Genomic DNA, 12,744 nt, shown 5'->3' with positions numbered 1-12,744 from the left:
GGTAGTGGTTTAGTTGCTAAGTCATGTCTGACTCTTTTGCGACCCAATGGACTCTAGCCCACCAGGGTCCTCTGTCCACCGATTTTTCCAGGCAAGAATACTGGATTGAGTTGTCATTTCCTTTTCCAGGGGATCTTTCTGACTCAGGGATCAAATTAATGTCTCCTGCATTGCGGGTGGATTCCTTACCACTAAGCCACCAGGGAAGCTCTATTCTCTTAGTTTTTTACTTAATATCTTTTTCTGTTCCAGTTAGTTCTTATGTCTCCTAGGCTCCTCTCCACTGTGACAGTTTTTCTTATCTTTGATGATCTTGATAATTTCGAGGAACAATTGTCAGATATTCTGTAGAATGTCTCTGAATTAGGACCTGCCTGATAGGTTTTCTCAGTATTACACTGGAGTCATGAGTGTGGGGGAGGAAGAATACAAAGGTGAGGTTCCAGTTTCACTTCAACATATTAAAATGATCTTGATGTTAATTCTGATAAATATGACATGTGCTGTGGTTCTCACCCCCTACTGAGTTTCTGATAGTAAGACTGGGGTGGACTAACAAACTTCCAAGTGATGTTGATGCTACTGATCTGGGAACCACAGTTTGACAAACACTGTTGTAAAAGAAGAAAATGTAACCTGTGAATAGTGACTGGCCTATGGAAGATGGTGAATTTTACTCTAAGTACAGTATGCCTTAATAAGTCTGACTTAAACAAAACAAAGAAGATTTTAACATATTACAAAGAAAAAGAATTAGCATGGGTTCTGGGACACTCATTCTGGTTCTCCCACCTCTTAAGTGAAGAATGTTGGGTACATTCCTTACCACTTCTGTGTCTCTGTGTCCTTATATGCAAAATGTAGGTGATAATGCTGTTGTTTCATAGTTTTCTGAAAATTACAATTTGACAAATGGTAGCATTTGATTCATGCTAAACATGAATATAACTCTGTGGTATTCTTTTATTAAAAGGAAAAACTATTAGGTGACTACGATTTCTTAGTAGGCATCCAAAAGAGAGTAAATTGGATTTTTTTCTCAAGGACAGCTGGGGTTGGTGAATTGACATGCCAGATTATTAACAGTTATTCTATGGGTAACAGAATGTGATGTGGAAAAATATAAATGAGCTTCTATTTATAACTGAGTTGTATTTATGGAATTATACATGATTATGCCTGAAATTGCAAATGGTTTTACTCAAGCTTGTTCTTTATAGAACTGTGTGTTGTTGTTGTTTAGTCGCTAAGTCGTGTTTCACTTTGTGACCCCATGGACTGTAGCCTGCCAGGCTCATGTGTCCATGGGATTTCCCAGGCAAATATACTAGAGTGGACTGCCATTTCCTTTTCCAGCAAATCTTCCTGACCCAAGGATCAAACTCACATCTGCTGCATTGCAAGTGGATTCTTTACTGCTGAACCACAAAGGAAGCCCTATAAAGTTGTGTAATGTTATAAGATTAAACTTTATATATGATATAGACATTCATTAATACCTCCAATTGTGACATTTCTGAAATATATATTATTATAATGCTTTGACTGGATAGATATTAGGTCTTGATTAGTTCTACTTAATTTATCTTTTGATATGATCTTTTGAATGAGTTATATCAATGAATCTCAGACTTAATGTACTTTGGAATTGTACACAGGGATAATCAAAGCACAGAATATGGACCTCCTTTCAGAGATTATGATTCAGGAGATTTGAGATTAGGTCTGAGAATATGCATTTTTGAAATTTTTAGAATATATAGATGTTAACAGTTGAGGCATATAACATTTTAAGAATGACAAAACAATTAAAACTATGTGGGCATGTTCTATTGTAGTCTTCCCAGACCAGATTCGATTAGAATCTTCTCCAGGCCAGAATACTGGAATATTCACACTGTTGTCTTTGGATATAATTATTTCTCCCTTCTTCATGTCCTGCCAAAGTTCTACTTGACTTTCAAGACCATTTCAAGTTTATTTTTTCAAAATTACTTTTATATGCCTTATACCTGTAATGCCCAGTTCAGTTCAGTTCAGTTCAGTCGCTCAGTCATGTCCGACTCTTTGTGACCCCATGAATCGCAGCACGCCAGGCCTCCCTGTCCATCACCAACTCCCGGAGTTCACTCAGACTCATGTCCATCGAGTCAGTGATGCCATCCAGCCATCTCATCCTCTGTCATCCCCTTCTCCTCCTGCCCCCAACCCATCCCAGCATCAGAACTTTTCCAATGAGTCATCTCTTCACATGAGGTGCCCAGAGTACTGGAGTTTCAGCTTTAGCCTCATTCCTTCCAAAGAAACCCCAGGGCTGATCTTCAGAATGGACTGGTTGGATCTCCTTGCAGTCCAAGGGACTCTCAAAAGTCTTCTCCAACACCACAGTCCAGAGGTCTGTGCTATATTTCTCTTCTTGTTTTGTATTCTTTCATATAGCAAGCTCTTTATATAATTCATGGATCTGTTCATTTATTTTTCAAGTATAGAATAAATTATACTGCTGGGGAAGAGAAGTTGAATGTATTATGGATACTTTGTTGAATATGGAATGATTTATAAACTGTTTTTTTTTTTTCTCAAAACTCCAACACAGACACTATAGGCAATCAGGTTAGAAACTTTTATCACAGTTGTTTTCTTTTCTTTTAGTGTTTTAGGGTACCTGACATGACCATGAAAAAGGTTGCAGGGAAAATGATCATGGCATATTTTTCCTGCTCTGTGAAGATATCAAAGAGATGATGATAATCCTTAAAATGAGATTAAAATGACAGGAAAATGGGAGGAAGATTTTCCAAAAGTAATGATAGGAGCTGAATTTAATTTATACTGCTTTCTGGTAGTGGGATCAGAAGCTGGAGTTAATAGGGAATTATCAAGGAAGTGGCAGCTCTTTGACTTATAAAGTTAGTGTTGTTCAGTTGCTAAATCATATCTGACTCTTTGCGACCCCATGATCTGCAGCATGACAAATTTCCCTGTCCTTCACTATCTCCTGAAGTTTGCTCAGACTCATGTCCTTTGAGTTGGTGATGCCATCCAACCATCTCATCCTTTGTCACCTCCTTCTCCTCTTGCCCTCAATCTTTCCCACCATCAGGGTCTTTTCCAACAGTTCCATCAAGTGGCCAATGTCAGTAGTTAAAAGTAATCAAATGCACAGCAAGAAGAAAAATATTTTAAGAATGAAACATAAGTTATTCATTAAGGTTTAATGAGATACTTAAGGGACTCAAAATTCTACAGACCAAGTCTTCCAATGGAAACTGGAACCAGCTTCTTTATGCTTCTTCATCTTGTATTCAAAACATTCTGTAACCAATAAGCCTCTTCCCAAGAAACTGACTCCAAAATTGTCTTCTTTTAAGAGTCCTTAGGCAGAGCAAAGATTTCCATAATTTTTGTGGCTGGATGGAGTCTGGTACAGGCAGAATTTATACTGGAAATGTTTCTTTGGTAGATGATGAAGAGTGAGGCAGTAAATGTGAAAAATAGCTATTGATCCACAGTTGTACCTACTGAATAATTCAGTAATTATTCTTGTAAAAGTGAATGGGCAATCATCAAGAGGACTGTCCTCTATCCTTTGTCTGACAAGGACATAGACAAAGTGGTTAAGATGTTGTAGCCATGCATTCCGGGAGAAAAACTCACTCAAAAGGACAATGCAAATAGTGGAGTGCAGTTTATTACACTGTCGGGCCCAAGGCAGAGTCTCCTCTTAGCCAAGGACCCTGACCAGTTTTTGTGAAAACCTTATATATCCTAAGTGTACGTGCTCAAACCCACCTCCCCAGATTCTCTGAAACTAGTCTGAACAAAGGAAAAGAAAGATGCAATCAAATTTAACCTGTGATTTGTATGCCTTAAACCCATGATTAGTGTGCCTTAAGCCTAGGTAGTTAACAGTGGACAGTTATCAATAGGGCTTCCTTAGTGGATTAGATGATAAAGCATCTGTTTGCAATGCAGGAGACCTGGGTTCGATCCCTGGGTTGGGAAGATCCCCTGGAGAAGGAAATGGAAGCCCACTCCAGTATTCTTGTTTGGTAATTGCCTAGCACATAAAATAGTTAATCTGTAAGTACTTTTGAAGCAAAGCATAAATAATGCTCACTGAGATACTTATATGCTTCACATATTGTTTTTTGAGTAAAGTAATTGTAATTATTCACAATTATTACCAGGGACAATGCTATGACTAATAAATAAATTATCAATAGGCCTGTGGTCATACCCCAATAACCATAATAGAATTTATGATTCTATTTGGTTACACAGATAATTAAGGTAGGCTTTTAGGTGATGGAGAGTCCAGGTACGAGCCCTGGGGCTCTTCCATCAGGGGGGAGGGGGGGTCTGGTTTTCCAGTTGGTATGTCGTTTCCATAGATACTGGGCATATAGCTCAAAGTCCACAGTTTGGCACAAGATGGAGTCCTGCTCTCAAGATGGAGCCTATTCTGTTTCCTCCTTCAAAGAAATACAGTCGTCTAAATGTCCAGGAAGGAAAGAAGCACCAGATATAAGGAAGTACCTGGGTAAACTACATAATCTCTCATTTGGAATGCTCAGAAGGCTCCTTCAATTTAACAGCCCCCTAGGGCTTTTATTATCCTTACCTACAAATGTGCAAAATAAATTGCTAAAATAAATTTGCATTAAATAAAAGTCAATGGCAAACCATTCAGGTCTTTATTTGCTAATTAAATATGTTTAATAAATGGTGGAGAGGGTGTGGAGAAAAGGGAACCCTCTTACACTGTTGGTGGGAATGCAAACTAGTACAGCCACTATGGAGCACAGTGTGGAGATTCCTTAAAAAACTGGAAATAGAACTGCCTTATGACCCAGCAATCCCACTTCTGGGCATACACACTGAGGAAACCAGAATTGAAAGAGACACGTATACCCAAATATTCATCGCAACACTGTTTATAATAGCCAGGACATGGAAGCAACCTAGATGTCCATCAGCAGATGAATGGCTAAGAAAGCTGTGGTATGTATACACAATGGAGTATTACCCAGCCATTAAAAAGAATACATTTGAATCAGTTCTAATGAGGTGGATGAAACTGGAGCCGATTATACAAAGTGAAGTAAGCCAGAAAGAAAAAAAAACAAAATAAAACACTAATACAGTATACTAACACATATATATGGAATTTAGAAAGATGGTAATGATAACCCTGTATGCAAGACAGCAAAAGAGACAACAGATGTATCGAACAGACTTTGGACTGTGGGAGAGGAAGAGAGTGGGATGATTTGGGAGAACGTCATTGAAACATGTATAATATCATGTAAGAAACAAATCACCAGTCTAGGTTTGATGCAGGATACAGGATGCTTGGGGCTGGTGCACTGGGATGACCCAGAGAGATGGTATAGGGAGGGAGGTGGGAGGGGAGTTTAGGATTGGGTACACCTGTGGTGGATTCATGTTGATGTATGGCAAAACCAATACAGTATTGTAAAGGAAAATTAAAAAAAACAAAAAACAAAAAAACAATGCTAGATGCTTGGGTAGGTGTTTTGGGAAAAATATGTGAATAATTACAATTACTTTACTCAAAAAATAATATGTGAAGCATATAAGTATCTCAGTAAGCATTATTTATGCTTTGCTTCAAAAGTACTTACAGATTAACTATTTTATGTGCTAGGCAATTACTAGGGACAATGCAATGACTAATAAATCTTTTTCTTTAATGAAGCTTATATTTTATTCTGATGGAGGGAGAGAGAAAACAAACAAAAACTTATGTGTAATATGCCATGTGGAGATAATTCCTGTGAATTATCATACTGAAGAGTGGAGGACTAAAATTTGGGGGAACATTGGTATAAATCAATCTAGAAATGCCTATGAAGTGATGCTTAAGCAAAAAACTGAATGAAAGTTATACTTCATGAAGAACAAAATAAACCATTTATAGGGTACAGACTGTTATGTCTACATTGGAATGCTCCCCTAAAATTCAACATTTGCTACTTATCTCCATGTAGATGTCTATACAACTTCTCAAAATTTAACTCTTATCCTCCCTTTCTTGTAACTTGTATCCCAAGTGAGTAAATTCCCAAGAAAACGTTCTTTGACTTGCTCAGCCCCCAAACTGTGGAATCATCCTTTACTCCACTCTCTCACTTACCATTCCCAAATCCTGTCAGCTCTGTGGCTATTTCTTACAAATCCATCACTTTCATTTATGTCCAGGTCATCATGGTCCATTGCCTGAATAGCTGAAAAAATTCTTGCCAACTGAAAAAAACACTCTTGCCAACCACCATACAGCTCTATAAGAATTAGGTCATTAGCCACTGTGATTGTTGACCTCTAACAAACCCTGAAAGGAGTAAAGGATGGAGATTAGGAAAGAGGCACACTGTGCTTTGGGAAAACTGAAAGAATAGAATTTCAGATAGTTAGGTATTTTCATGAGAAACTTTTGAACTCAAGTACTTGCATCTTCTCGTACCTAAAGGGGCCCTAAAATCATTAACAGAGATATCTGTTCCTTGTAACTAGCAGAAATCTTCTAGAGATTTGTGTGCTTGGTTGCATGCATCCTCTTTACCAAAATCATATATATACAGAGAGAGATACAGACTTCCCCATACCTTTTCAGAGCAGTTCTTCAGAACTAGCTGAGAGGGTGTCTCCCAGGCTATAGTCCTCAGCAATTCCCCCCAAAGCTGAATTTATAACTCTTACATTGTTGTGTATGCATGTTTTTAAAGTTAATATCCTGACTATTCTTTCAGATTCTACTCTTGCCCACACCTCCAATCTCACATTTATTTTCAGCGCAGTCACTAATGTAAATCTTTTAAAATAGGGATCAAATCTCTCAGTCCTCTGCTCAGATCTCCATGTTGAATTTTTTAAAAACAACCAAAGATGTTAGAGTGGACACCAAATCCCTTTGCAATCTGGCTCCCCAACCTTTTTCCTGTCCTCTCTCTCCTCGTTCCTTTTTCTCCTCTATCCATACTAACCCCCTTTCAGTTCAGTTCAGTTCAGTTGTTCAGTCATGTCCGATTGTTTGCGACACCGCAGCACTCCAGGCCTCCCTGTCCATCACCAACTCTCAGAGTCCACCCAAACCCATGTCCATTGAGTCAGTGATGCCATCCCGCCATCTCATCCTCTGTCGTCCCCTTCTCCTTCTGCCCCCAATCCCTCCCAGCATCAGAGTCTTTTCCAAAGAGTCAACTTTTTGCAAGAGGTGGCCAAAGTACTGGAGTTTCAGCTTTAGCATCATTCCTTCCAAAGAACACACAGGACTGATCTCCTTTAGAATGGACTGGTTGGATCTCCTTGCAGTCCAAGGGACTCTCAAGAGTCTTCTCCAACACCATAGTTCAAAAGCATCAATTCTTTGGCACTCAGCTTTCTTCAGTCCAACTCTCACATCCATACATGACCACTGGAGAAACCATAGCCTTGACTAGACGGATCTTTGTTGACAAAGTAATGTCTCTGCTTTTTAATATGCTACCTAGGTTGGTCATAACTTTCCTTCCAAGGAATAAGCATCTTTTAATGTCATGGCTGCAATCACCATCTTCAGTGATTTTGGAGCCCAGAAAAATAAAATCTGCCACTGTTTCCACTGTTTCCCATCTATTTGTCATGAAGTGATGGGACTGGATGCTATGATCTTAGTTTTCAGAATATTGAGTTTTAAGCCAAACTTTTTCACTCTTCTTTTTCACTTTCATCAAGAGGCTCTTTAGTTCTTCTTCACTTTCTGCCATAAGGGTGGTGTCATCTGCATATCTGAGGTTATTGATGTTTCTCCCTGCAATCTTGATTCCAGCTTGTACTTCCTCCAGCCCAGTGTTTCTCATGATGTACTCTGCATAGAAGTTAAATAAGCAGGGTGAAAATATACAGCTTTGATGTACTCCTTTTTCTGTGTAGAACCAGTCTACTGCTCCATGTCCAGTTCTAACTGTTGCTTCCTGACTTGCATACAGGTTTCTCAAAAGGCAGGTCAGGTGGTCTAGTATTCCCATCTCTTTCAGAATTTTCCACAGTTCATTGTGATCCACACAGTCAAAGGCTTTGGCATAGTCAACAAAGTATAACCCCCCCTTTACTATTCCCCAAATATACTGAGCATGCCCTTGATTTGGCACATTTGTACCTACTGTGCCATTTTTCTGGAATGCTCTTCCCCAAAATATTTATATAGGTCACTCATTTTTCTTATTCAGATCCCTATTCAAATACTACCTGATAGTGAAAGTGAGTCGCTCAGCCGTGTCCAACTCTTTGTGACCTACTGGAGTGGGTAGCCTTTCCCTTCTCCAGAGGTTCTTCCCAAACCAGGGATCAAACCCAAGTCCTCTGCATTGCAGGCATGTTCTTTACCAGCTGAGCCATAAGGGAAGTTCAAGAATACTGGAGTGGGTAGTCAACCCCTTCTCCAGGAGATCTTCCTGATATAGGGATTAAACCTCAGTTTCCTGCATTACAGGCAGATTCTTTGCCAACGGAGCTATCAGGGAATCAAATACCTACTCAGAATGAAACTTCTTGGTCACTGTATTTAAGATAAACTACTCCTTACCTTATCATCCTGCTTTACTTTTTGGAAATTAGTATCAATTAATACTTGGCATTCTAAATGTCTCATTTGTTTTGTCTATTGCCTGCTTCATCTCAGCAAACTGTGGGAATTTAAGTCTGCTTTTATCCAGTATTGTACTTTGGCACTGTGTAGTTCAGTAGCCAAGTTGTTTGACTCTTTGCAACTCCATGAACTGCAGCATGCCAGGCTTCACTATCTTCCAGAGTTTGTTCAAACTCATGTCCATTGAGACGGTGATGCCATCCAACCATCTCATTCTCTGTTGCCTCCTGGTGACTTAAAACACACACACACACACACATACACACACAATGTCAGAGTTACAAATCAAGTTTTATTTAAGGGCAAAATGAGGGCTATATCCCAGAAGACAGCACCCCAGATAGTGCTGAAGAACTGCTCCAAAAAGGTGAACAGGGTGATCAGTATATATGCGATTTTGTTGAAGGGGGAGTACGTGCAAAAAGTAGATATTTTTTTGCAGAAAGTTACTGCTAGTCTCATGAAGTATACTGCTAGTCATGAGGAGCAGATATCACCATGAAGGATTTTAGGGCTTTTCCAGATATGAGGAGATACAAGAATTGAGCTCATAAAATCACTTCCTGAAAATATCTATCTATCTAAAGATCTATCCTGCAAATTTCCCCAGAGTACAGAGTGCCTTACTTCTACTCTCCACTCTGAATTCCTTTCAGGGGCTGTTGAAAATCAGCATCTGCAGTTAACACATGATTTAAATCTTGTAGAGGTGGATGGCAAATGTAATTTGTAGTTGACACCTACTAGGCCATTAATAGAAAACTGTGAAACAAAAAAGACAAAATAATATCTTTCAATTTATATGCAGAAAATGATGGGATCAAGAGAAAAAAGCAAAACACTAGGAATATAACCACCTTCAACTCTGCCACAAAAGTATGATTCTCAGTGAAATTGAATATCAGTGCTATGATAAGATTTTAATATTTATATTTTCTCATATTATCTGAAAGTAAGCACAGAATTTGAAGGGATCAGAGGTATTATTCATCACAATAATTACTTTGCTAATTCCCTTTTGCCTTAGTTCTTTCTTTTTCTGAAGTAAAGTGATAGCCATATAGACACACCTACAAGTACAAAGCCTGCTTTTACATTACAGGAATGGAACCCCAAAAATATAAATGGGAGTTCTATAAACATATTGACTTCCTCTGGTCCAGAAAGAGAAAGGGAAACTTAATTTCCCTAATTTAAACAAATTATAATTGGCAAATGAAAGGTTTCAAGGTTCTTATTCTTTGGAATGTAAATAAATATCTCCAGAGATGGAAATATGTCAAGTGCCTCTAATTTTGAAAGTCCAGGTGATGTTTCCTGGATTCCAAATGATATAAAGACATATCTGTCAGAGAGTAGATTTCAGGATCTTTTAACTACCAAGTCTTGTTTGTTAACTTGGACCCCACATTTCATAAAGTCTTGCCCGCATAAAAATGTAGAAGTATTTTCTCTATAGTCCTGCCATTCAGTCATGTTTTAATTTTTTTTTCCTACTGAGCATTTTTATTCTTTCCTCTCAACAAGCTGTTTCTAATTTCCCAACGAACATACTAATATACATACACACACAATCCTACATCATCACGTTTTATAAATCCAGCCAATTGTTGTTGTTCAGTCTCTACATTGTGTCTGATTCGTTGTGACCCCATGGACTACCTTGGGAACAAGCTCCTCTGGCCTTCACTATCCCCTGGAGTTTAACCAAATTCATGATCATGAGTCAGAGATGATATCTAACCCATTTCATTGTCTGCTGCACCTTCTCCTTTTGCCTTCAGTCTTTCCCAGCATCAGGGTCTTTTTCCAGTGAGTTGGCTCTTTGCAGCAGGAGACCTAAGTATTGGAGGTTCAGCTTCAGCAACAGTCCCTCCAAAGAATATTCAAGGTTGGTTTCCCTTAGGATTTACTGATTTGATCTCCTTGAGGGCCAAGGGACTCCAGAGAGCTTCTCCAGCACCACAATTCAAAAGCATCAGTTTTTCAGTGCTCAGCCTTCTTTATGGTCCAACTCTTATACCCATACATGACTATTGGAAAAACCATAGCTTTGACTAGACGACCTTTATTGGGAAAGTGATGTCTCTGCTTCTTAATGCACTGTCTAGTTATGTCATAGGTTTCCTTTCAAGGAGCAAGCATCTTTTGATTTCATGGCTGCAGTCACCATCTGCAGTGATTTTGGAGCCCCCTCAAAATAAACTTTCTCACTGTTTCCATTGTTTCCTCATCTATTTGGCATGAAATGTTGGGACCAGATGCCATGATCTTAGTTTCTGGAAGGTTGAGTTCTAAGCCAACTTTTTCACTCTTTTCTTTCACTTTCATCAAGATGATTTCTGCCATAAGGGTGATGTCATCTGCATACCTGAGTTTATTGATATTTCTCCTGGCAATCTTGATTCCAGCTTGTGCTTCTTCCAGCTCAGTGTTTCTCATGATATACTCTGCATATAAGTTAAATAAGCAGAGTGACAATATACAGCCTTGACACACTCCTTTCCTAATTTGGCACCAGTCTGTTGTTCCATGTCCAGTTCTAACTGTTGCTTCCTGACCTGCATACGTGTTTCTCAAGAGGCAGGTCAGGTGGTCTGGTATTCCCATCTCTTTCAGAAATTTTCACAGTTTGTTGTGGTCCATTCAATCAAAGGCTTTGGCATAATCAATAAAACGGAAGTAGATATATTTCTGGAACTCTTTTGCTTTTTCAAGGATTGAATGGATGTTGGCAGTTTGATCTCTGGTTCCTCTGCCTTTTGTAAATCCAGTTTGAACAGCTGGAATTTCATGGTTCTTGTACTGCTGAAGCCTGGCTTGGAGAATTTTGAATATTACTTTTCAAGCGTGTGAGATGAGTGCGATTGTGTGGTAGTTTGAACACTCTTTGACATTGCCTTTCTTTGGGATTGGAATGAAAATGGAGTATTACTCAGCCATTAAAAAGAATACATTTGAATCAGTACTGATGAGATGGATGAAACTGGAGCCGATTATACAGAGTGAAGTACGCCAGAAAGAAAAACACCAATACAGTATACTAACACATATATATGGAATTTAGAAAGATGGCAATGACGACCCTGTATGCAAGACAGCAAAAAAGACACAGATGTGTATAACGGACTTTTGGACTCAGAGGGAGAGGGAGAGGGTGGGATGATTTGGGAGAATTGCATTGTAACATGTATACTATCGTGTAAGAATCAAATCGCCAGTCTATGTCCAACGCAGGATACAGCATACTTGGGGCTGGTGCACGGTGATGACCCAGAGAGATGTTATGGGGAGGGAGGTGGGAGGGGGTTCATGTTTGGGAACGCATGTGCACCCGTGGTGGATTCATGTCAATGTATGGCAAAACCAATACAGTATTGTAAAGTAAAATAAGGTAAAAATAAAAAAGAGGTAAAGAGAAAAAAAAAAAAAAAAAAAAAAAGAAAACTGATCTTTTCCAGATCGGTTTGGAGTTTTCCAGATTTGCTGGCATATTGAGAGTAAAGGTTTCCAGATTTGCTGGCATATTGAGTATAGCATTTTCACAGCATCATCTTTTAGGATTTGAAATAGCTCAACTGGAATTCCATCACTCCCACTAGCTTTGTTCATAGTGATGCTTCCCAAGGCCCACTTGACTTTGCATTCCAGAATGTCTGGCTGTAGGTTGGTGATCACACCACTGTGGTTATCTGGGTCATGAAGATCTTTTTGTATAGTTCTTCTGGGTATTTTTGCCACTTCTTAATGTCTTCTGCTTCTGTTAGGTCCATACAATTTCTGTCCTTTATTGTGCTCATCTTTGCATGAAGTATTCCCTTGGTATCTCTAATTTTCTTGAAGAGATCTCTAGACTTTACCATTCTTTTGTTTTCTATTTCTTTACATTGATCACTGAGGAAGGCTTTCTTATCTCTCCTTGCTATTCTTTGGAACTCTGCATTTAAATGGGTTTATCTTTCCTTTTCTCCTTTGCCTTTTGCTTCTCTTCTATTCACAGTCATTTGTAAGGCTTCCTGAGACAACTGTTTTGCCTTTTTGCATTTCTTGGAGATGGTCTTGATACCTGCCTCTTGCACAATGTCATGAACCTC

The sequence above is a fragment of the Ovis canadensis genome, chromosome 6 (genome assembly GCF_042477335.2).
Source record: "Ovis canadensis isolate MfBH-ARS-UI-01 breed Bighorn chromosome 6, ARS-UI_OviCan_v2, whole genome shotgun sequence".
Taxonomy (NCBI): domain Eukaryota; kingdom Metazoa; phylum Chordata; class Mammalia; order Artiodactyla; family Bovidae; genus Ovis; species Ovis canadensis.
This window is presented reverse-complemented; position numbering follows the sequence as displayed.